We start from the raw sequence: 25495 nt of genomic DNA, 5'->3' as shown, positions 1-25495 counted from the left end.
ACAGAGAGAAGACAGAGAGAGAAAAAGTAAAACAGAAAATTAAAGACAAAGAACTTTATCTGTTGGCACTGTGATCTTGGCCATATTGTTTAATCTCTTCTATTTTCAGATCTTTAAAATTGAGAAAACAATTATATATATATATATACACACCTCATATGGCTGCTGTTAGAATAAAATGAGATAATGCAGGTAAACATCTGTTTAACCACCCCTCCTCCATGCTGGCTAAAATTAAAAATTTACTAAGCATAACCATTTAAAAAGGCTTCAGGTGTGGCCAAATCGTGACGTTGATGATGGATAGTGTGTTTACATCCACAACCTACCAAATAAAATTGTTAGCTTTGCCATTAACAAAAATTGATTTGATGACTCATTGTAGATATGAATCAACTATAACTGCAGGTATCTGGACTCTCTCCATGCTGAGCGTCAGGGATGGTGAAAACTTCATACTGAGCGCCAAATCTCAATAACCATCTGAGTTTCATTAACACTGTATTAATGATCAGATTACATGTTAAACAGAAAGATAATTACTTTCCTTGATGACAAATAGGGAGATATCATAATCACCAGGTATAAAAAACAATACCCCACAGCAAAAATACTTAAATAGAGGACCAAAGTGTAGCAATTTTCTTCTTTAGGATCTTTGAAGGAAGTTTCAACTCAGCAAGGTTTGGCACACACACACGTGCGTGCATACACACACACACACACAAACTGTATTAGTCTAGGAGAAATGTTCTCTATGACAGATATTTAAAATAATTCTAAAACATAGGAAACTTCCTGAGAAGCAAATATAGTGAATTGTCTATTCTTGATCACAATGTCTGTTTTTTTAAGACTGACACCTTGTCTAACCATATTTGGTTTTACTATCCTGGTCCCTGAATTTGCCTTTTGTACAGTTAGTACTCATCTCTAGAATTGTATTATTTGTTCAATCATTCAAAAATATTTCTTCTTTAAAAAATAATCCTGGGCAGTCTGTTGGAATTGGAAATATAAAGATAGGAGTGGGATGGGAAAATACAGTCTATCTCTTTCACGGAGCTCAGAGTCTAGTTCAGATATCCATTGCTGGAAGTGGTAAAGAGGTAGAAAAACTCATTCAAAGACAAGGCAAAGACTTTCTTGATATTTAGCAGCCCTAAAAATGATGGGGAATATGAAGTGGTTTTGAAAGCTGTCTCAGAAGCCTCAGAAATCATGTCTAGATCTCTACAAAAATGAAAGTTCTGGTCCTAAAGCCTGGGGCAACAAAAGTTCTCAGAGATTACTCTCTTCGGTGCTCAGGGTAAGGTAATATCAGGTTATTCTCAAGCACAGAACAACAAAGAAATTTCTTTGCATTTAGTTTTTTCTGATGCTTACAAAATCTTCTCTTTCTCTGCTGACTCCATTCTCAGATGATGGAAAGAAAAGTTTCTTTTTTTGTTAATGTTTGTTTAAATAACATTTCTTTAAAAAGTCAAACGAAAGTCAGAAGCAATTGGGGCTAGTCTGTTGCAATATCTTGCAAAGTACAATTTAAAGGAAACATATTTTTTTAATACATGCAGACATTAGGAATACATTCAACATCTCAAGATAGATGTAACACTTGACAGGGGAGTCTTTGAGACAAGAGAAGAAAAGTTATACCCACTGTGCTCCTGGGTTGCATTTAGGGAAGGATAAAGTGATTCCAGATAGTACTGTTATGGTGTGAATGTTTGTGGCCCCCAAAACACATATGTGGAAATCCTAACCCTTAAGTTGCTGGTATTAAGAAGCGGGGCCTTTGGGAGGTGGTTAGGTCACAGTGGTCTTATGAAAGAGGCCCTACAGAGCTCCCTAGCCCCTTGCACCTCGTGAGGACACAGAGAGAAGCGGCCATCTGTGAACCAGAAAGCGGTCCCTCACCAGACACTGCTCTTAGACTTGATCAAGCTGCCAGCACCTTGATCCTTTGACTTCCCAGCCTCCAGAATTGTGAGAAATAAATTTCTGTTGTTTATAAGCTACTCAGTCTGTGGTATTTTGTTATAACAGCCCTAAAGGACTAAGACAGGTGTTAGATACACTGATCCCTCAAATCAACTTAGAAGTGTGATTAGAGGCCTGAACTTCAACGATCCAGGCCCGAAAGAGACAGAAGGGGTCATCCTAGGACTTGTGTTCTATTTGGTGTCTAGGGAGATGCTTTGTGTGGGAGTCTAGGAGTAATGCACTTCTATATGGGTCTCACAGACCTGTGGGGAACCCCATGATGAAGGTGGGCTGCCCAGAATGAAGCCAGAGGGAGGGTCTGACCTCGCTGCCAGGCTCTTGTTAATCTCCTATAGCCCTACCCTACAAAGCACTCCTTGCAGTACTCTGTCTCAGTGCAGTCCTGGCTTGCCGCTCACCTCCATGCACACAGCACCAGAGCAGAATGTTGGCTCCATTCAGCTCTTCCTAGAAATTCCAGCAACTGACTCTGATTTGCAAAGGCCTGTGGGGTTGAGATTGAAGTTACCTTGGAAACGTCTCGATGATAAATGGAAAGGGCTTGAGTGGAAATTTGGGGGACTGAAGCACAGCATTCGCTTAAGTATTGCTTGTCTATTTGCTTTGTGCGGTTTTGAATGCACAGTGCTCTCATTCCCAAAGCTCTAGGAAGCCCATACATACTCACAACTGCACCCTCTTCATGTGTGTAGACACACAGGGCACAATTGTCCACTCCAGACAAAAGCATCACAATATAAAACTCTTTAACATTATCCTTTTCTACAAAATCATGTGGTGAGCAAGTTACTTTAACTTAACTCCTTGTGATGTACTTATTAATAATTTATTTTGCTTTATACTTTTTAAACAAACATCATGCCTCTCAGTGTGGAATTATAGGTCCTTCTTCTGGTTCCACAAGGAGGTGCACACCATATTGTCTACAAGGGGAACTAACATCACCTTATTTAAAATATTGGAATGAGGGGTCAAACACTGACAATATGTTAAATGATCAAGAAACATCACTTTCCAAGAATAAAAAAAAAACAACTCCTAAGTCAGGCAGTGAAAATCAGAGAGATAACCCTAGATGTCCTTGAAGGTTTGCCAAGCTTGGGGGCACAGAGGACATTTTCTCAGCACTGCAAGATTGCAATCAAGTGACAACTGCCTTTCTACACCCTAAGCAATCACACAGTATGAGAACTTTCTTTCTGAGATGTTGTCAGTCACAACCATCCCTTCTGTTAGTTCTCTCCTCTATAGAGCTTCTCCTTTCCAGAGAAAAGATTCCCAAATAAGCAATTCATATTTCTCCTCTGTATCAAAATGGAAGCACAGCCATCTTGTTTATTAACTTTCACCAGGAAGGGGAATGTGAGAATCTTCCTGGAAACTTAGACTAGGGGTGGAATCAGGAGCAATCTACGGTATAGCAAAAGGTTTACAAAGTATAATTAGTGTTGGAGGCAGATTCAAGATTACCCCCAGGCCTTTCTTGGAACACTTTAAACAGTATCAAAGGATCATGCTTATCTGCACCTCTATCAGCCTTCTCTTCACACAGCTGTTATCTCAGAAGTCATATGAGGTTCATCTCACTTCTTCCAGTAATTAAAGATCCCCAGACCAATACTCTAGAACTCGGCATCATCACATCCCTAATTTTGGGCTCCATGCTAGTAACTGGGCCTGTGCTTTTTTCCATTTTGAACACCAGTTGGATAACTGGATCCTTGTCTGAAAACTTCTACCGGTCTTGGTGTGTGATCCAGACAGAGTTAGGGGCTCCCTTCTCTGTGCCCACTTGTCATTCTATCCTTCTTTTATCATAGAGTACAATGCAGCTGAGTGTAATCGTTCTTTTACTTATCCATGTCAAAAATGAACACCCTCCTCTCTCATCTAGCAAAACGTTTTATGAAAACACATACTTTAAAATACATTTAGAAAATATTTGTAGCCAGAAATATGTGTGAAAATTAGATGTGTGTTACTTTATTCATTAATTTATTCATTTACTTATTATATATTTATCAAGCCTCTATTATGTGTCAGAAACTGTGAATATTACTTATCTAATCTACTCACTTCTGGACCTTTCAATATCATGATGTACTTATTGAATATATTCAATACATTTATTGAATATAAAATAAACTTTTTAAAGAGAAAGAAACCCCTGAATATTTAAAATATCTCATCATCAATGGCAAATATATCAATTCACTATCAAAATCAAAGCATGAAATACAAATACTATCATGGAATATAATTTTCCATTCATTTTCTTACCAAATCTATGGTGTTGTACTCAGGTATTTCTGAAGTGAGTGCCATTGGAGTGGTCACAGTTCACAAGTAAAGCCTTTCCTATCCAAATTTCACTGGAATTGGAATTTGCTCTACTGCTACCGAAGGCATTACTGTTGTATCATGGTTGGAGAAAAACACTTGCCATAGGGTCCTTAAGTGTAAGAGAAAGCCTTGTCTAAGCTTGACTCATTTTCTGGAAGAAAGAATGTAAGGCAACACGGAGTTCAAGTGCACAGGACACATCTTGATTCTCAACCAAGACAGGGTGCAGCTGCAGAACTCACATGCAGGCCTGGCCTGTTGTTGTAGGAAGCAGACCCTCAGGAAACCAGTCCTTCCAGTGAAAAAGATCAGAATAATCATTCTCTCAATGGCCATCTCATGGCACACCAGGCTTGGGGACACAGTTTCGCAGGACACTAGTCTCTCATTGAATGTGTCAAATTAAAGCAGCCTAACAAGAACTGGTGATTCATTCAAAACAAAGCTGGGGCTTCTTTTTCTTTCCTCTAAGCAATATAGACTTCCCTACGGTTTTTAATATATTAGAAATGGAAGGAAAAGTAACCTTATCAATAATCAGTGAGAGGATGATGAATGCATTTTCGCAGGGTTTAGAAACCAGCAGTGTCCGCATTCCATCTAAATGCTACAATGCAAAATCCTGCACCTGTTCTTTGTCTAGTGTTCTCCACAATCCCCACCGACTACCCCAAATTCATATGAAGCACATGAGTCATCTCCCTAGAATGTGTCTCCCCTCCATTCTTCATAATTTTCTATGTTCCACTTAACTTTCAAAGTCCATCTTAAGTCATACCTTCCCATGGTCACTACCAGCCACACCAGTTCACTGGACTCCCTTCCCTGAATTGGCTGAGTCACACTTAAACTACCAAGGCAGCCACTGCCTAGCACTAGACTTTGTAGGTGTGCTATCCCCTCAGAAATAAAGCACAAATCTTTCAAGGGTAGAAGCTCGCATTAGTTTCCTAGGGGTGCTGTAACAAATTACCACAAATCAGGCAGCTTAAAACAACAGAAATATACCCTCTCCCAGTTCCAGAGGCTAGAAATCCAAGATCCAGGTGTCAGCAGAGTCATACTCTCTCTCAGGGCTCAAAGGGAGGATCTTTTCCATGACTTTCTCTCATGTTCTTTCTCTGGTGTTGCCTGCACTCCTTGGCATTTCTTCCCTTGTAGCTATATCATTCCAGTGTCTGCCTCCCTCTTCACATGGCCATCTTCCCTCTGTGTCAGCATCTCTGTGTGTCTTCTCCTCTTCGTATAAGGACACCAGCCATATTGGATTTAGGGCCCACACTAATACTGTATGACCTCATCTTCACCAACTACATCTGCAAAGACTGTATTTCCAAATAAGGCCACGTTTTGAGGTTCTGGTTAGATATAAATCTGGGGGGATACTATTCAACCCAGGCTAGAGATATACCCTTATCCTGCCACTGATGCTTAGTGCCTTCCTTTCACTGGAAGAATTCAAGGACTCAGCTGATAATGATGACACCATAGTTATGGAGCTTGCTTTGTGTGAGGTGATAAGCTGGGCTCTGCAGGGGACCCTGTCTGTACTGTCTCAGCCACAGAAAGACAGTCAAAGTACTCTTCCCATAAGTCTTAGTTCTACTAAGAAAAAGCCAATCACTTTGTAATGGTAATCGCTTTTGACCTACTCTTCTGGGAGGCCACTTGTAGGTACAAGGAAATTCACTTAAGCAAAGCTTTAGTATAAGAGATCAGGAATAATTAAGGCAGGGAGGGCGGAGAGAGGAAGCAATCATGGAGAAGTCTCATCTCAAAGCATGAGAAATGTCAAGTTGGATTCACTCTGTGTAAAGGTCAGCCCTAACATGCCAACCTTTTTAAATTTCATTTGAAGGACTCTGTTTAAAATACCATGCTACAAATTTGCTAAAAAACCGTTCACTCTGGGAAAACCTTTTATATAACCATGACAGACAGAGTTACCACACTAGAGTGCAAAACTAAATAAAAACAATACAAATTCGTTGAATTTCTAGGGAAACAAGCAAAGAAGCACACAAAACTTTTAAATATTCAGGAGAACACGCTGGCAGAAGGAAAGCAAGCAAACAACAAATAAACAAAACCCTGCTAGTCTTGCATTCAGAAAACTTGGTTTCCAGTCTCAGTTTGTTATTTGCCAGCTTTGTGACATTCAGCAAGTTAAGACATTTCACCTTTCTCTAACATGGAATAATACTTGGCTTACATACTGTAAATGATCGCTTTGTGAAACAAAATAAGATCTTATGAGTGAAATGTTTCATGAAACCACTAATCACTCCACAAATATTTGTGATAATTTTGAGACCTTCCGATAAGCAGTTATATGTTGTCTTAATGATTAGCAAAGTCACAACCAAATATTGTCTGCCATTTTGAAGTAAAACAAATTTATTCTTGAGCAAGGTTCTAAGGGACCAGACCAAACTGGTTTCCTAGGAGAAGAGGCATTTAACTGAAGGTTATGCAAAATTGAAAACCAAAATCAGACATTTTAAAATAGAATTTTAAAAGGTGATCTAGTCAGCTAACCAACAAATGTGCTGATTGAACACCTACTATGTGTAGGTGTTCTCTAAGATTGAAGGAAAAACAGCTGAAAAACATTAGTATCCCTGACTCTAAAAAGATTAGAATGCAGCCATACACTATTAAAAAATAAGTAAAATGTCAAGGTAGCATGCGAAGATTACAGAGGCATGGCTGAATAAGAGCTGAGTGATTTCAGAGTAAGGAGAGATCCCTGTGGCTATAATGGTCAGGGAAACATTATGGACGAAGAGGAGGTGAACGGGACAGTAAGAGATGTCTCAGTGGCAATCGTGAGTCTATAGAATGAAACAGACACTTAACTATCTTGGAGTGGAGGTTGGAAGCATGAGAGTAAGAAAGGAGGAGAAGAGAGAAAGATACTTTGGTTTGATCCAGGGCATTGCCATTTTCAGTACTCCTCGTCACTGAGGTTCTTATCCACAATATCAGTCCAGACCCTCATGTCAGACTGAAACAACAGGGATATTAGCGAGTTAGCCAGAACTAGGAGAAGCCCTAATTAGAGATAATATCTTCTGCTCTGTTCATTCCAAACAGGAAGGAAGATGAGGAGGTAAAGATTGAACCCACCTATCTTTGGGGTGCCACAGATTCCCACTATTTATAGACAAACGAATCCATGTATTTCCTTTAATTTCCTTAATGATAAAATATATGAATGTGTAAAAATTCTTGTAATATACATATATATACACACAAATATATATTCAAATATATGTACATGGATTTAGGACTACACTAGTATCTGTTGGAAAAGGGGAAAAGGAAAACTTAAGAGATGAAGTATAAAAAAATCAAAATGGAATTTAGAGTTGCAAAATGGGTGTTTTTTAGAAGATTGAACTGAAGAAAATGATCAGGCTGAAATTAGCTGGATTGGAACAATGCTTTTTAAAAAGTGACCTATTCAGAGATGGGAAGATCGTACCCCTTCAAGAAGAGACAATCAGCTTTTGTGTGCTGTGTCAGTGTAAAAGCTGCTTCCAGCCGAGATGAGCACAGCCCAGCACTTGCTTTTGAGAGGAGATGGTAAGATGACAGAACGATGAACTTTAATGGGCTATCAGATATTTTTAAATAGCATTTTCCATTTTAAATGTGGATCCAAATCCAATGCTTATAGAATGAGGACTAAAAGCTTCAGTTCAAACCAGCAAGGCCATCAGCAGTATCTGCACCGAAAGCTCTCTGACAAGAATACACTTGATTTCCAACCAGCAAGAGACTAGTTATTCCATTTAGGGAAATTACATCCTGATGACCTAAAATTACCCTTGAAGTTTCTGCAGACTATAGCTTCAGCAATGCATCTATTCCAGGTTGCATAGAAAAGCTTTGCTAAGGCTTTTAGAGGACTCTCTCCAGGGAGAGCGGGCTTTCCCTGGCTCCTTTGCTAAAGGTGATATGAATGTCAGTTAACATGGTATTTACCAGCCACCAAAGCTGGTAATTCAGTCGTTTAGGAGCAGTTACTGAATGCTTACCACGTGCCAGGCTCTGTGCTAGACGCTGGTGATACAGAAATCAATGACAATGTGTCGGCCTTCAAGATCTTACCACCCTTTGGGGAAGATTGTCAAGTAAACAAACAATCAGAATACAGTAGAGAGAGACGGCCAGCTAACTGAATTCCTGAGAGAACAGTTGACTTTTCCAGTCTCCACCTTCTTTTCTGTCATTTACTTCCTAACTCTGCAATCTGGCCCAGACACCTTCCTGAGATTGATCTTCTCACGATCACCAGGACGTCTCAACGTCCAGTCTGATGCCAGTTTAATCCTTATCATACCCATTTTCCAACAGCCTTTGTCACTTTTTGTTGCCCACTAATTTTCTGAGCTATCTCCTTCATTTGTTCCCAGATTTATGCAATATCTTGATTTTTCTCCATAAAACCTTGAAAATTCCCTCTAAATTTTTTTCAGTCATCTTTTCCATTGTTTGGTCCTTAAATATTAGGGCTACTTAGAATTGTATTCAGTTCTCTCTATATGTGCTTTCCTTATGTAATTTCATCTCTTAGGCTCCCAAGCAAAGCAAAACCTCCAAATCTCTCCCGTATATAATCCATTGTCAATTCTGTTCATTAGATTCTGGAAATGCTTCCAAGTTTCCATTCAAGATAGTAAACAGAACCTGTATATTTGACTGCACCATGCGAAATTTTCATTTATATTTACAATGTTACATAAAAATATGTATACTTTAGAAAACTGTATCAATATGACCAAACAGGGAAGGATGCCATTCACGTATTCAGTAATGTAAGAACATTTTTCCAAGATATAGTATAGGCTTGAATTACTAGATAGAAAAATTACTTACTAACCTAAGATTCAATACATGGAAGACAATCCTCCAGCACTCCGAAACACAGGGGCGGGGATTGGAGGGATGGGGGAGCCTTGGGCTATCATCAAGGGAGCCTGAATCTCACGACGTAGATGACTTCAGGATGGACATCAGGGAAATCCTTGAGGTCGCCACGCTTGACTCTCACTCTAGGGTGCTTTGGCATTAGCCTCAACCACACACAAAAAATGCCAAATAAAATAGGGACATTTCCTCAGCAAGCTACTGATGATGACCCGGCTGCTCTGTGCTCTTCTCTGCATTTTTGTTTTGCCAGATAAGAATACCAGTTATAAGTGAGGAGTAGGAAGGGAGCTATAACTACAGGCATTTGTTCAGCAAGAAAATTTTACTCTTCTGACCTGAGTTTGTTTCTCTGTGTTTGTGGCTGTTTGTCCTTTGTGTTTGTTGTAGCAGCTCAACCTTAGTAGAGACCCGGTCCTTGTTTACTAGGTGGTACTAATGTCCAAGTTGTAAGGTGATTGCAGGGCCTCCTCCTTACCACGCATGCCTCCAGAGTAGGCTCTGTGCATCTCTGTCTGCAGTACACTCCAACTGCATTTCCAAAAATTAAAATTTGCCCCCACTGCCCCCAACCCTTCTCCTCTAACCCGTGCTGCCTGCCCTGATGGGTGCCCCTGCCTAATTAGCATACTTCTGCATTACAACAACTGGAGAAAGCAACATATAGTAACAGACGGTGCTACTACTTGCAAAATAGTTAGATTTTTTTTCTCTTCCAGATGGTTGTGACACACTGAAGTTAGCTGGGCTACTCCTCCCTCTCACTAATAGACATGACTTTGCTCATTAACAAATCCTCTTCAGTAATGCCCCTACTTTAACCAGCATGTGCTGCATGCCAAGTATAGTAAGTGAGAATCCATGGTGTCAGTAAATTACTGCCACAATAATGGTGTGTGACAAGCAACCTCAAGATCGTAATAGATTACAATAGCAAGCACTTATTTTTCTTATTTTTGTGGCTGAGCTATGGCTTTGCAGGAATAGGATGGGTGTGGGTGCAGGTCAGACTCAGATTGTTCCAAACATTTTCTCTTTCTGGGACAACAGATACCTGAAGCATGTGCTTCCCACAGTGGATCACAGGACCACAAGATGGGGAACTAAAGCAGAAAACATTTCCTAAGGCCCAAGCTTGAAACTGGTACACTGTCACCGCTGAATACATTCCATTGGCCACAAGCCCTTTGGTTAAGCCCACCTTGGTTGAGGTGGATGGGACCCCAAATGAATAGGAATGAAGGTGACAGGAAAGGATGGATAATGATTGAGGTGGTTGGGATAAAATCCTAACCTTATGAATGATTTTAGGAATATAACAGATGTCTATACAAGTCGTGGTTGGCTGTGTATGATAAATTTTTTCTTTGTGCCAAATTTTTCTCTTCCTTCTAGTTATAAGATTATACATTCATAGCCTTTTGTAACATGGCTTCAGTTATTGGATCTTGGGTTTATATCTAGCCTTCAATTTGATACTGGCAACATGACGTTTGTGCACGTGCTTCCTTTTCTTATCTATGCTGATGTAAATTTCTCCTAATTTATGTATGTGTACATATACATAGACATATAGACACACATATACGTGCATACATATATAAATACACATATATACATATTTATACACATCCATATATATACTATATGCATATATATGTACATACATGAATTTGGGAGAGAAGAGAATTAAATTAAATGCTTCGGGCTCAAATTTTGTCGTCTTGAACCAGAAGACTTTATGTGTGGTTTTTCCATATTTGTTTAAGTGTGTTTCTCCCAAAGAGACTATGTATTATCCTTGTATCCTAAGCACAAAATATTGTTCCTGGAATAGTAATATAATATGCGCTCAATAAATGTTTAAATTATTAATTAAGCAAATTAATGATTTGGTTCTTCTCTGTCCAAATATTTTATGATGATAAAAACTTGTCTTGTACTGCAATCATGCGTCTCTTCATCTCCATTCATTTTCTGACTCGGCAGATTGGTCCTGCCTTGCTGTCCCTCTATGTCCTCTAGCTCTTTGATGCCTCCTTTGAGACAGAGTGAAACATTGTCCTAATAACTCAGGCATAAATGAACTATTATCTGTTAACAGGGCAGAAGACCTTCCTTGAGTTTTCGTCAGAGATGGTGCATAGAGAATGTTAATATCAGGTGACAACTGTTCTGACTTTTCTGTGATTGTTGGACTTTTTAAAGCCACTTCACCTCGCTAGTCCTCAGTTTTTCCAGATAAAATGGAAACAATTTTTTAAAAGCTACCTTTCCTTCCTACCTTACCCTGCTACATCAAATGAAATGATGTTTGAGAATATGCTTTGAAAAATAAAAAGTGTTACGCAAATATACTCTGCAATTATTAAACAGAAATGTAATAAAACCAAGGACTATTATTTGGAAAGTAAATATAACTTGTGTCTCTCAGGGCAAGGAGAGAAGTACAGAAAGAAAAATATGGAGAAGCTATTTTTAGTTTGCCCTGCCTCAATGAAATGGCTTTAAACACAGTGTACAATTACAGAGTAAGTAGAGCTCCTCGAGTTATAAAATGCTCCCCATCTTACCTCACCTGCTGCCCACATCAAGGAATCCAGAACAGGGACAGGCAAAGGGGGAAAGGGAACAGCAGCTACCAAAGACATTTATTTGGAAGTAATATTGCAGAATCTGTCAGCCTCACCCAACTTTCAGAGTGCCAGCTGATGTATCTTGACAGAGAAGAGAGTTTACCCTGATTAAAAGTCGCCCTTCATGTAGCGAGATTTTGGAGAGCAGTGCAGAGTGGGAAAGACCAACACCCAGGACTTCCATAGTGTGGAATTCTGGGCCGATGCTCCATCTGACTCCATCTAATACAGGGCATTTCTTTCAATGCCACCCATATTCTAGGACTAGAAAAAGAATCATATCAAAGACTAAACTCCATGCTGAGGCGCCAATTTCTCATAACAATAGCTAATAATGAGTTTTCTTGAAATCCCTTTTCCCATCAAAGGACAAGCATTGCCAGAATAGATATCACTGTATTAAGGCCAGACTAAAAGCCTGGTCGGGATTCTATGCTATGGATAAAACCACTAATAAAAGCAGTTCTAACATATTTCTGTGAGAGGTTCAGAAAGAACACTAATTAACCCAGACAATCTTCCAAAGATGTATTCCTTCCATTGAGGAATATCCTGTATTGGCATTTTTGTGAATCATTCTTGACATTTTGCCAGTTCTGCTGTCAACTTTCAAGGGGTACAGAAATAGTCAGTGGATTTTTAAAGCAAAATCTATAAAACAATGTCTGATTACAAAACTACTGGCTAGCTTCAAAACAAAACAAAACAAAACATGGAGATGATCATCAAAAAACAAAACTTCTAGGAAAGCCTCCCGAGGTGAAATTGCTTCATCTAGTGTAGTAGGACTGTGTCTGAAAGGGCTAACTTGAATTAAATTAGAGTGTTCCTCAGGTTGTAGGACTAAAAGTATTTTGAGTTATTGAGTGGTGTGTGTGCATGAGTGAGCCGACACTCGTGAATATACACACATATTCATTCAATAAACGTTTATTCAACACCTACTATGTGTCAGCCACTACCAACACACCTTTAAGAGAGCTACTGTTACTGTTTATATAAAATACTAGTGATCATTCTAAAAATTATAGTTTCTAAATATTTAAATGTTTATTTTATGCTTTTAGCTACTGAACTCTTTTTTTTAATAGATTATTTTTTAGCGCAGTCTGAGGTTCACAGCAAAATTGAGCAGAAGGAACAGAAATTTCTAATATAGCCCATGTCCCCACATATGCATAGCCTCCTCCTCATCAACTTCCCTGACCAGAGTGGTAAGTTCATTACAACTGATGAACCTACATTGACATCATTATCACCCAGAATCCCAACATGAGGGTTTACTCTTGGTGTTGTACATTCTATGGCTTTAGACAAATATATCATGACATGTATCCACTATTGTAATATCATGTACAATATTTTCACTGTTTTAAAAATCCTCTGTGCTCTGCCTATTCATCCCTTCCCCAACCCATGACCGCCACTGATTTTTTTACTGTCTCCATAGTTTTGCCTTTTCCAGAATGTCATAGAGTTGGAATCATACAGTATGTAGCCTTTTCAGATTGGTTTCTTTTACTTAGTAATATACAATTAGGCTTCCTCTATGTCTTTACATGGCTCAATTCTTTTTAGTGTTGAATAATAGTCCATTGGCTGGATGTACCACTGTTTGATTATCCATTCACCTACTCAAGGACATCTTGGTTTCTTCCAAGTTTTGACAATTATGAATAACGCTGCTATAAACACCCATGCACAGGTTTTTGTGAGGGTATAAGTTTTCAACTCTTTTGAGCAATACCACGGAGCACAATTGCTGGATTCTATGGTAAGAGTATGTTTAGTTTTGTAAGAAACTGCCAAACTGTCTTCCAAAGTGGTTGTACCATTTGCATTCCCATCAGCAATGAATGAGACTTCCTGTTGCTCCACATCCTTGCCAGTATTTGGGATTGTCAATGTTCTGGATTTTGGCCATTCTAATAGGTGTGTAATGGTATCTTATTGTTTTCATTTACATTTCTCGGACGGCATATGATAGGGAGCATCTTTTCATATGCTTATTTGCCCTCCGTAGATATTCTTTGGTGAAATGTCTTTTAGAGTCTTTGGCCCATTTATCGGGTTGTTTGTGTTCTTACTGTTGAGTTTTAAGAGTTCTTTGTGTATTTTGGATAATAGTCCTTTATCAGATATGTCTTTTGCAAATATTTTCTCCCAGGCTGCGGCTTGTCTTTTCATCCTCTTGATCTCTTTTTTTTTTTTACCATAAAATAGTATGAGCAAGGTCAATATTTAAAAAAAGAAGAATGTCAATTATTAAAGAGGAAGTGGTCTATTCACTAGTCCTGAACTGCCCCAGCCCTACCCACCACTTCCTGTGGAAACTCTGTTTATGGAGTATGATTTAAAGAACATTACTCTCAAATATTATTGTCACCCAGAATGCGCTAATGGCTTTCAAGATTGACATAACATAAGTAACATTTCACACTTTTACCTTTTCTCTTTATTCACATGGTCCCTACACTACTCTGGAAAACAATAGTCCTGCCTTCCTCACTCTATCCTGCAACATGATTGAGAAATAAGATAAGATACAGTGTTTTGTTTTGTTTTTTTAATTCCATCCATAAGGGAATGCAATAGAGACACAAGTTTCTGGATCATCAGGAAATCAATAAGAGAGACAACTTTTCACTACAAACTCAAGAGGTAAGCAGAATGGAGGACATGGTATATTTCTTTGTAGCTTGGAGAGTGGGATTCTTGAGCAGCTACTCCACAAACCAGGGATAGAAGATTTTGTCATTAAAGTAGATCCTTGCTCAGTCAATGGCAGAAGGACCAGAGAAGCTGATCCAGGGACCTAGCGCCTTAGACTTGACCATCATATTCCGATTCCACATTTGATTTTCTAAAACAAACAAAAAACGACCCAACAAAAACAGCCTAATACTCACCTGTCATATACTACGAAACATGAGCCTGAATTTATAAGCAAAAGCAGGATACATATTTTAAATATGTTTGTATAGCATTGAGAATCCTCAGAGAGCAGGGCCCAGGTGAAGGTAACACTAATAATAATGGTGTCCCCACAAATCTCCATGAGACTGTGGCTATGGAGCCCAGCTATTCCCTGGGCATAACTGCCTCCTATGGAACCTGCGGCACAGTCTGACAGGGTTCCATGCCCTTGCCCTTGCCGTGTGATAATGCTTGCAGGTGCAGAAGGGTATAGGGACTTAAGCAAGGGGAGGGGATCCTCTGCTCATCTCCGTTGCTTAGGCACTCAGCCCTGTGGTCATCCACCTAAATTGTCACAGATCATTGCTAGAGAAAAATGGTTCCCCGGCAGAGTCTGTCATCAGGAGATTTGGCTGAGGGAGAGAGATAAAGAGAGTTCTCTTCCAGTATCATATTTCTTTCTCTGCCTCAGTAATAGCGAGAAGAATACTGAAAATGACTGGTTGAGTAAATTGTTTTTGGAATAACTGTGTTCTCTCCAGTGCTCTCCTCCTGCTCTTTTTGTTCGACAGCTCCCTCCCTCCCTTCTTCTCTCCCCCCACCCCTCTGCAAGCATGAACACCTCTCTTCTCTCTTTCAGGTAATATATATCTACTGACAAAGCTCTGGAAAAAAATACATATATGTCTCTAATATTTTTTCCCTAACACATCAGAATGTGGCATCCAGTTTTCTAGGTCATGAAGTAGATGTGGTCAAGATCAGAAAAAATGTTCATCTTCAGATTCATACATCCCAGCCAGCAGGCAGGGGTCACTTGCATGTCACTGACCTGATCACATGGTCTGTCTCCTGAGGCTTTTCCACAAATATTAGCTTGAAGCCTCTTGGCTAGTAAACATGATCCCATACTGAATAGAGAGTTCAATTTTCAGGCTAGATCCATTCCACAGAGTGAAGTTCTGAGCTTTGTTGCTACAATGTGCTTTGTGACTGTGCAATCAAGCCACCTTCAGGTTCTCCCTCGCTACCAGCCTGGGCTCTACTCTAGAAAAGCTTTCCCTACATCTCTTTGAATACCTTTCTTATCAGCCGCACAGATCCTGTAATCCAACCTTCTATGAGCTGGGATCTCTCCAATTGTAGTTGAAATTATACTGAGACACACCTTTATCTAGGAGCTACTGCTGTGAACTTCCTTTCCACTAGGGAAATAATGCAACTTATAAAGCAGAGTGTCTGCCAAATTAATGAATACAGTCTGCACTGTTTTCTGACACCAACAACCAATTCTTCAAATCTCCAGACACCAAATGGGTTTCCTACAATTCCTTTCAATTCTGACGTTGTCTACCTGGAGTCAGCATCAGATTCCACAAGTTAAAGGGACTTGACCCCATAAGACTACACCCACTGCAGATGCCAGTTGCAAGTCCCAGGTTGTCATCTGTTCTTCTGACTGGCCAGTTATAAATTCAGTGGTTCCCATACCCACTCCTCAGATTAGATAATTTGCTAAAAAACTTCACACAACTCAGAAAAGCACTTTACTTAATATGACTGGTTATTATAAAGGATACAACTCAGGAGCAGCCAAATGGAAGAGATGTATAGGGCAATGTATCAGGGGAGGGTTTTCATATCCTCTCCTAGCACACCATCCTCCCAGAGCCTCAATGCGTTCACCAACCCAGAGGCTCTCAGAACCCTTAAGGAGTTTTTATAAAGGTTTCATTATGTAGGCAAGATTGATTAAATTTTTGGCTATTGGTGATTGAACTTAACCTCATAGGTCTGGGGGTGAGGCTGAAAGTCCCAATCCTATAATTATGTCTTGGTCTTTCTGGTGACCAGCCCCCCATCCCAAAACTATCTAGGGGCCCTCAGACTCCAATCTTCTCATTAGCATACAAAAAGCACTCATCACTCTAGAGATTCCAAGAGTTTTAGGAGCTGTGTGCCAAGAACCAGAGCCAGTGACAAAGACCAAATATATATTTCTTATTATGACACAAGACATAATACAAATTATAAAGCAGGGTGTCTGCCAAATTAATAACACAGAAAACCAATGACAGAGGGTGGCATTATATGTGTCCCCACTCTCTCTCCACCCACATACACTAATGTCCCTTAACCGACAGCCTCATCTGCTAGTTAACTCAAGACCTCAAGGACCTACCTCATCTGAGATCAAGTCTTTAGGGACCTCTATCCTTGTTCCGCAAGATGATTGAAATAAGTTGAACTTGACTTTCTATGCTATTCTTCTGGCTCCTATTGCCTGTAGGTCTACTTACACATGTCTACGTGATTTGTTAGCCCAATTAGATTACAAGCTAACTGAGGCACAGACCTTGTGAAAATTTTTCTCCTGCCATCCCCAGTATCCAGGGCAGTACCTTTCTAGGCATCAATAAACGTTTGCTAATTAATTGATAGATTTGTGAAATGACTATAACTGGGAATAATAATAATGATGAGATAAAATAATACCATTTAAAGAATATTCATAACTTGCCAGGAACTTTAGTAGACATTACATATTTAACAGTTAATTTAATTATACAAAACACCTATGAAAAAGAAATACATTCTCTACGCAGGAGAAAAATGAAGTTTAGAGAAAAGAAATGGAGAAATCGTCTCACAGCCGTGCATATAAGAGGTAGAAAAATTATATTCCTTCTTCTAATCTCCAGAATGTTAACCGAAGTGGGATTTTAAAGGCATCGTTAACAAGATTTTTCGATGTTCAGCAGAGAAGATTGAATTTTCCCAACAAAATTGATCTCTCCTTTCATGAACTCATCCAGAAAGTGTGTTTTTTTTTTCAATAAGCAATCAGGATTTGCAATGTCCTTATCCAGGTGCTCATCGATTTTTAGTAAAAGTCATTTGTATATCACAGAATGCCTGAGTGAGAAGGACTGTAAAAGAGAATCTAGTCCAACTCAACTTGCTTACTTTCAGCATCCAGTTGTTGTCTTTAAAAATTCTGTAGGCAAAAGTGCTTTAGAACTTAAGTGGATGACACGCTTCACACAGTCCTGGGCAAGAAAGCTGCTATTTGGTAGAATGTGTTGAACTCAGCTCTAAACTCCACTATACACATGTCTCCCAGTACCTAGGCTCTGTCTACTAATTCTCAATTGTTGGCTCCACTTTTAGACTGTAGCTTTCAGGATTGCCCTGTTTGGGATATTGATGTCTGTCTCCCAATGTTATCCAGGTCCTGTCTTGTCTTGCCTATCGACCACAGTCTGGCAACTAGTTTCATGACCTATATACCCCTAGTTTCCAATTTGGCTTAATTGTGTATGTCTCTGAAGCTTGGCAAGATGTGTGATTTGTTCATAAATTTAATAAGAAGTAGGAATCAAACTGGGTCTTCAATCCAGAAGTCCTATTTTCTTTCTGCTGTACCACGCAATAAACTGAAAGTTTCTTTGCCAAGGGAGAAGCTCCTCCTTGATACTCAATCACTTGATAAGAAGAGATGTAGATGTCTAGGATGAGGGAACAGCAACAGCTGAGCTATTTCAGGTCACCAGATAGCATCATATAATCATAATTTACTGGATGAGAATTGTCTACCTGGATTTAATTACCCCCAGGACCAATAAAAGACTATAACTCCATAATTTTGGTGACCTCGACCTGAAAAAAGAGGAACAAGGATACACAAAGGTTTCTGTGGAAGTAGAATAAATTAGCTTGATTATAATTAGTATTTAAAAAAAATAAAAAAGAAAACATGGATGGACCTTGAAGGTATCGTGCTAAGTGAAATAAATCAAACAGAGAAAGATAAATACCATATAATTTCACTCATATGGGAAAGATAAGCAAACACATAGATAACGGGAACCGATTGTTGGTTACCAGCGGGGAGAAGGGTTAGGAGAGGGCAAAAGGGGTAAAAATGCACATATGTATGGTGATGAACGGAAACTAGACTTTCAGTGGTGAACATGATGCAGTCTCTACAGAAGCTGAAATATAATGATGTACACCTGAAATTTACACAATGTTATAAACCAGTGAGACCTCAATAAAATAAAATAAAATTATAATTTAAAACAAAGAGAACAAAAACAAATCCAGAAAACCCTTGGGCTGGGACCCATGTATGAAGTCAGCTTCAATCCACCAGGACCAAGATATAAGGGGTGGATGAATTTCTCTATCTACATCTTTAACACATGCTACCTGTTCTCCTTCAAGGCTGTTTTAAAATCCATATAATATTTTTCCCCTGTGAGTGATCGGAAGGCACAGGGCCACCTCTCCTGAAGATCAGAGGAACAACGTGTCCTCAAGCCTCCCTGCGTGGCATGGACCCACTCCTTCACAACTGCAATTCCACCAATTCGCCCAAGGTATCGATCCTTTAACCAAGTTCAAGCATCCTTAAGTAACAGGTTACAGTTCTCTATTGGCAGTATAAATAAAAAGCTCTTTGTACGTATACTAACATCCTTCCTTTATGTAGACATTAGCCACTGTTTCTTCCTGATTTGTTTTACCTGCAGACCCAGTGCCTATAGATTTTGAACGAATGAATGCAATTTTAGTTGCTCACAGTAAAAGTGAAACAAATAGGAAATCAAGACCAAAAAAAATAGCTCTAAGAATGAGAAACGATCCCAGGATTCAAAAGAATACTTTGCATGCATGTTTAGAGTTTGAAATAATAGTAATAAAATGAACACAAACTCATCCTCTAGGTTAAAGAACAGAAAATCAATAGTACCTTAGAAGAATCCTATGTGCCCCTCCTTCACCGTATCTCTCACCCTCCCAGATATAACCGCTATCCTAAATTTGCATTGTTTTATGTAGTTTTACCACACGTAAACATAGCCCTAAAATATATTATTTACTTTTACCTACTTTTGAATTTTTTAACTTTATATAAATATATTTATACTGTGTACTTTTATGTAATTAGCTATTTAAAAAATTTTACTCAACCTTATGTTTGTGAGATTCATCTGTATGTGTGTATCTGTAATTTATATACCACAAATTATTTGTCAGTTCTACTACTGATGTACATTTGACTTGTTTCCATTTTGTTTGCAATTTTGAAAACACTATGCTATATAAAGTTTTGGCCCTATCTTCTGGTATATATGAAATGAAATTCTCTATGACATGCATCATGAGGTTGAATTGTTGGAATATAGATCAGGCACATATATAAATTAAAATGAAAATGAAAAGCACCGCAAAACGTGTACCAATTTACTCTCCTATTAGCAGTGTATGAGAGCTCCTGTTGCACACAGCCTGCTAACATTTTTTTAAAAATTTTGTAAATCTGGTAGATCTGAAAGGGTATCTCAATGCTATTTTAAGTTACAGTTTTCAGATTACTAACGAAATTGAGCATCTTTTCACAGGTTTAATGGCCTTTGGGATTTCCTTCTCTGGTAGTTACTTTATAATGAGTTGCTTGTTTTTCCTTATTAATTCACAAAAGTTATTGTTTGACACTAATTCTTCATTCATTGAAAATATTTCCTACAGTGTGTGGCTTGTATTTTTAATCTCTAATGAAACAGAATATTTTTCTCTATGGTTTACCTTTTTGTGTCATGTTTTAAAAACTCATTCCTTACACAAAGTCATAAAGATATTTTCTTCCAAAAGTTTTAAAATTTCTCCTTTCACACTTTAGTCTTTAATTCGATTGGCATTAATTTGTATGTGTTGTTGTGATGTGAGAGATAGAGATGTATTTTTATTTTTCCATATGCATAACCATTTTTTTCTGTGCAATTTAGTACATAGTCCTCCTCACCACAATGCACTGAACAAAGATTTTCAATGCTACCTTTTCCCGTGTCAAGACTCCATGTATGTGTAGATCTGTTTCTGGGACTCCTATTCTCTTCCATTTGTCTATCCAGTTATCTGTCCAATTTAAATATCTTGCATCCTACTTTACAGAGAAAATTGAAGCAATCAGAATTCAATTTCCGCAGATTCCTGCCACCAAAACTATCCTCCATACCAGCATCTGGTAAAGCAGACCACAATGTCCATCTTTGTTTACTATATTAGAGATTTTATCTGTGTTGTTCTGCATTTGTGTACACAGTCTCAAACACTTTCTTTTATTTAAGGACATTGTATCAGCAATTCTCCCTTCTCTTTCTCTTAATTCATCAATTTTTCCTTCTCTACAGAGTTGTTCTCATCAGATACGAACATACTTTATCTCTTCTTCCTTAAAAGAAAGAAATAAAATAAGATCCCTCTCTTGAATACTTATATCCCTCCAGCTACACTCATTTCTCTGCTCACCTTTATAGCAAAACTCTTTGAAAGAGTTGATCGGACTCACTGTTTTAATTCCTCTCATCGTATTCTCTTAAACTCACCCCATTTAGGCATTCAATTCCATCATTCTACTGAAACAGCTCTTGTAAAGATCACCGATGACCTATATCTTGCTAAATTTGACTAAAGTTAGATTTGGGCAGAGTTCATCACTCTCTCCTTGAAACACCCTCTTGCTTGGCTTCCAGAATACCAGACTCCACTGGTTCTTGTCCTACATAAGTGACTGCTCCTAAGACATCTTTTTTGTGGCTCCTTCTCTCACTCCTAACCTCTTAAAGCTGGGCTACATCAAGGACCAGTCAGAGTCAGCCTTTACTCTTTTCTTCATGTGTTTCATGCAAACTACGAAGAGAGATCATTGGCTCTATCTTCATATATGTCCAGAATCTGACCGATGCTTTCCATCTCCACAGTTGTCACCCTGGTCTGAGCTGCCACTCCCTCTTGCCTGGATTATCCCATTAACCAGTCCCTCTCTTCACCTTTGCTCTCCTATGATCTATTAACAGCACAGTGACCTTAGCAATCTTTTTAAAATGTAAGTCACATCGTGCCAGTTACCTGTCAAAATCCTCCAATGATGCCCCATTTCACACAGTAAAAGCCAAATCTCTTACCCTGGCCTGCCAAGCCATCTATGATCTTACCCCTATGCTCTCTCTCTAACTTCATCTCTGCTACTCTCTCCTCTTCCCACTGCATTCCAGCCACAGTTCCTTGAAAAGGCCAGGCAAACTCCAGCCTGAGTACTTTTTTTCTGTCTGTTCCCTCTCCTAGATAAATCACCAAACAAGTTCCCTCAACTCCTACAAGTTTTTACTCAAAGGTCACCTTGTCAGTGAGGCCTAATACATTTTTGAAAATCTAATACATTTTAATTTAAAAAATTAAAATGAACCCCTCCTCTTAATACCCACTATCCCATTTACCTTGTTCATTATCCTTCATAACATTTCTCACCTTCCAATATAATATGTAACTTAGAAAATTACTATATTCCTTGTCTGTCTTCCCAGTAGTGTGCTGGAGCTGTCTCATACCAGCTCAAGAGAGCTGACTGTACACATCTCTTGCCAACTCTGCGTGTGGTAGCTTGAAATTGGCCATGGTAGGAGTATTACACTATGGAAATCAGCAAATGCTATAAACCAGAGCTTTTTTTTTCTCCTGATTGTTAAAAATTTACCAGCACAACACTGGTCTTCCCCTTCTAGAACATGTATTTCTCCCACTAGATTGTAGCAGGGATTTATTTATTTTGTTCACTGCTGTTTCCCTAGAACTTAGAATAATACCTAGTATTCATTAGGTGGTTTAAGAAATTAGGGCATGAATGAATACTGAGCTGTATATGATTTTTCTCCTTTAATCAGTAAATATGCTGAATTATGTTGCAAAACTTTCCGATGTTAAAAAAGCATGCATTTCTGGAATAAACCCAACATTGTAATGGTGTATTTTCTGATATACATATACATTCTATTCTTAACATATTCTTTAGGAATGTTGCATCTATAGTTATCGATAAGATTATCCTGTTGGTTCCTTTCTTATGCTGCTTTTGTTAGGTTTTGGTGTCAAATTTATGGTAAACCTTTATGTAAACTGGGGAGAATTACCTGTGGGAGATTGGAATTATGTATTTCATGAATTTTGGTAGAACTGGCCTATAAAACCATCAGAGTTTTCTTTGGAGAAAAATTTAATATAATTTTCTTTAATGAGTTTAAGACTATTCAGATGTTCTATTTCTTCTTAAATCTATTTGTATTATTTATATTTTTCTAGGAATTCATTCCCTGCTGATACGCTTTGAATTTATTCACACATCATGGCTTTAATTGTGTCACATCTATGGTTATGGCCCATTTTTCATGCCTAATACTGTTTGTTTATGTTTTTTTCTCTGCTTTTCTTTATTTGGAAAATTGAATTGTCCATTTTGTTTGTCCATTCAAAGAACACACTTTGTCTTTTTTTATATCCTTTTTCCATTATATTTTTGTTTTACTCTTTCATTAATTTACTCTACTACCATTATTTTTAAAAGTTATTTCCTTCTTAAATTTGTGCTTAGTTTGTGTGGTAGGCAGAAATCTAAAAATGGCTCCCAGGTTCCATGCCCTAATCCCCCAAACTGGTGAATATAATGAAATAACACTACCATAATAATGTTATGCTATATGGCACAGTTGAATTTAAGACAGATTATATGGATGTGTTTAATATAATCCCATAAGCCTTTCAAAAGCAGAAAGTTTCTATAGCTGGTAGCAGAAGAGACAGAGATTGGAAGCATGAAGGGAATTTGATGCACTATTGCAGTGCAGCTAAATGTGTTCGTGTAACTGAGTTCTGAGTTCTTGCCATTAATATGAGAAATGAAAGTGTTGTGGGAAACTTCCGGGTTGCTTTCCTAAAGACAAGATGCTTGTCCTGGATTTTTGCATTACCATGTATTCCTATTAGTAAGATATAATGAATACTTAAATAATCTCGGAAAACATATATTGAGAATAGCAGCAGCTCCCTTCAACTTCTAAACCATTATTTCCAGACCTTTATGGGAGAGAGATATAAACTCTATTTTACTTAAGCCACTGTGTCTTACAGTCTCTTGTTTATAGCAACTTACCCTGTACCCTAACCATTACAATATAGTTAAAAATTGCTCATTTAATCTTTTATGTCTTTTAATTCCTCTTTCAAATTTTCTACCTCTTCTTCTCTGTTCCTCATTCCGTTGTCATTCTATATTGTCAGATCTGTCATCCAGTTTGCAAATTCCCTCTTCAGCTGTGTCTAATTGAATGTTTATTTTGTCCACTGAATTTCTAATTTCAACCATTGTGTTTTATAATTTTAATCAGTTCTTTTGCAAATATATCCCTGTTGATTTTAATAGTATCTACCCATTCATCATATTTTCAAGTCTCTTTATTCTTTAAAAATGTCAAATCTACTGATAATCTCCAAAATTGGTAGTCTTTGATGCCCTTTGGTCCCACATTCTTTGACTGTGTCATTAGTTATTTCTGCTGTCTCTTGCTCATGGTATTTAGTGTCATGATTTGTTAAATAACTTTTTATTGTGAAAATATGTCCCTTGGAACTCTGTCTGAGAGAATTCATTGAGATAAAACCCAGGTTTAAATATGCTACTCCAGAAAGGATAATAATTTGCTTCTGACTAGTGCCTGGAGGATTACCATTTAGAGCCACTTTAAACTACATTTTCATTGGGAAGTGGGTTGGGAGGCACAAAGAGTGTGAATTCTAAGTCTCAAAACTCCAAAGAGAAGATATGTGGTTTGGAATTCTCATTAGACAGTTTTTTTAAAATGTTATCACTTAGATATGGTGTGCCAAAAGGAGTACAAGTCCACATATCTCCTACTGTAGGATGCATTATGCTTTCTATTTTGCCCCTGAGAGTGTTGGTCTTCAATGCACTTAGATTCAAGTAGCTGTTCCAACTTTCCATGTATTAGGTCATCAAAAATGAACAGAACCCCCCAGAGCAATATCAGCTCTTGCTTTCTCCTCTTCATTTTGGCTTTCTTATGTTTCATTTCCTTACTTTTCTACCAGCTCAACAATGCATTCAAAAATATATATTTAGTGTGACTTACTAGAAGAAGTTTTCTTGTTCATCTAAGCTTCCATTCTTCCAGATGAGAAAATCTTTACTTTTCTCCAGAGCATATATTATTATGTTAAATTATCTTGTGGTATTTTTTTTCTTTTCTGGTCATTTTCTGTCTCCCTCTCTTTAGAATGTAATTTCCTGAGACAGGAAATGTGTCTGTCCTATTTACTGCTATATCTCCACTGCTTGTAACAATGCCTGGCACATAGAAGATGCTCAATAAAAATTCCTCAAATAAAAAAATTATAATATATATATTATATAATTATAAACATATATAATTATAAATACACATATATATGTATTACATGCATAAAAATGTATAAATATACATATATCATATGTATATAATTGGAATTGATTTTTCTAAACCATCTAATCAGTCATAGAACATTGTAATTTTAATATATGATAAACATAATACTGAGGTTAATAACGTATCACAAAAAAATTAAGGAATTCATTGCATTGAATGTTTGGTAGAAAGGTAAATGGAAGTCCTTTGGACAAAATTGGTTATTAACATGACAGACACAGCAGACAAATACATACTTTTAAAGTCCTGAGTTATTGTAATATATATAGACACTGAACGTTAACCTTAATTTCAGGTTGTCATTCAGGTTTGCAAACTTAACTCATCATTTCTCTGGAAGGT

The sequence above is a fragment of the Diceros bicornis genome, chromosome 12 (assembly GCF_020826845.1).
Source record: "Diceros bicornis minor isolate mBicDic1 chromosome 12, mDicBic1.mat.cur, whole genome shotgun sequence".
Taxonomy (NCBI): Eukaryota; Metazoa; Chordata; class Mammalia; order Perissodactyla; family Rhinocerotidae; genus Diceros; species Diceros bicornis.
This window is presented reverse-complemented; position numbering follows the sequence as displayed.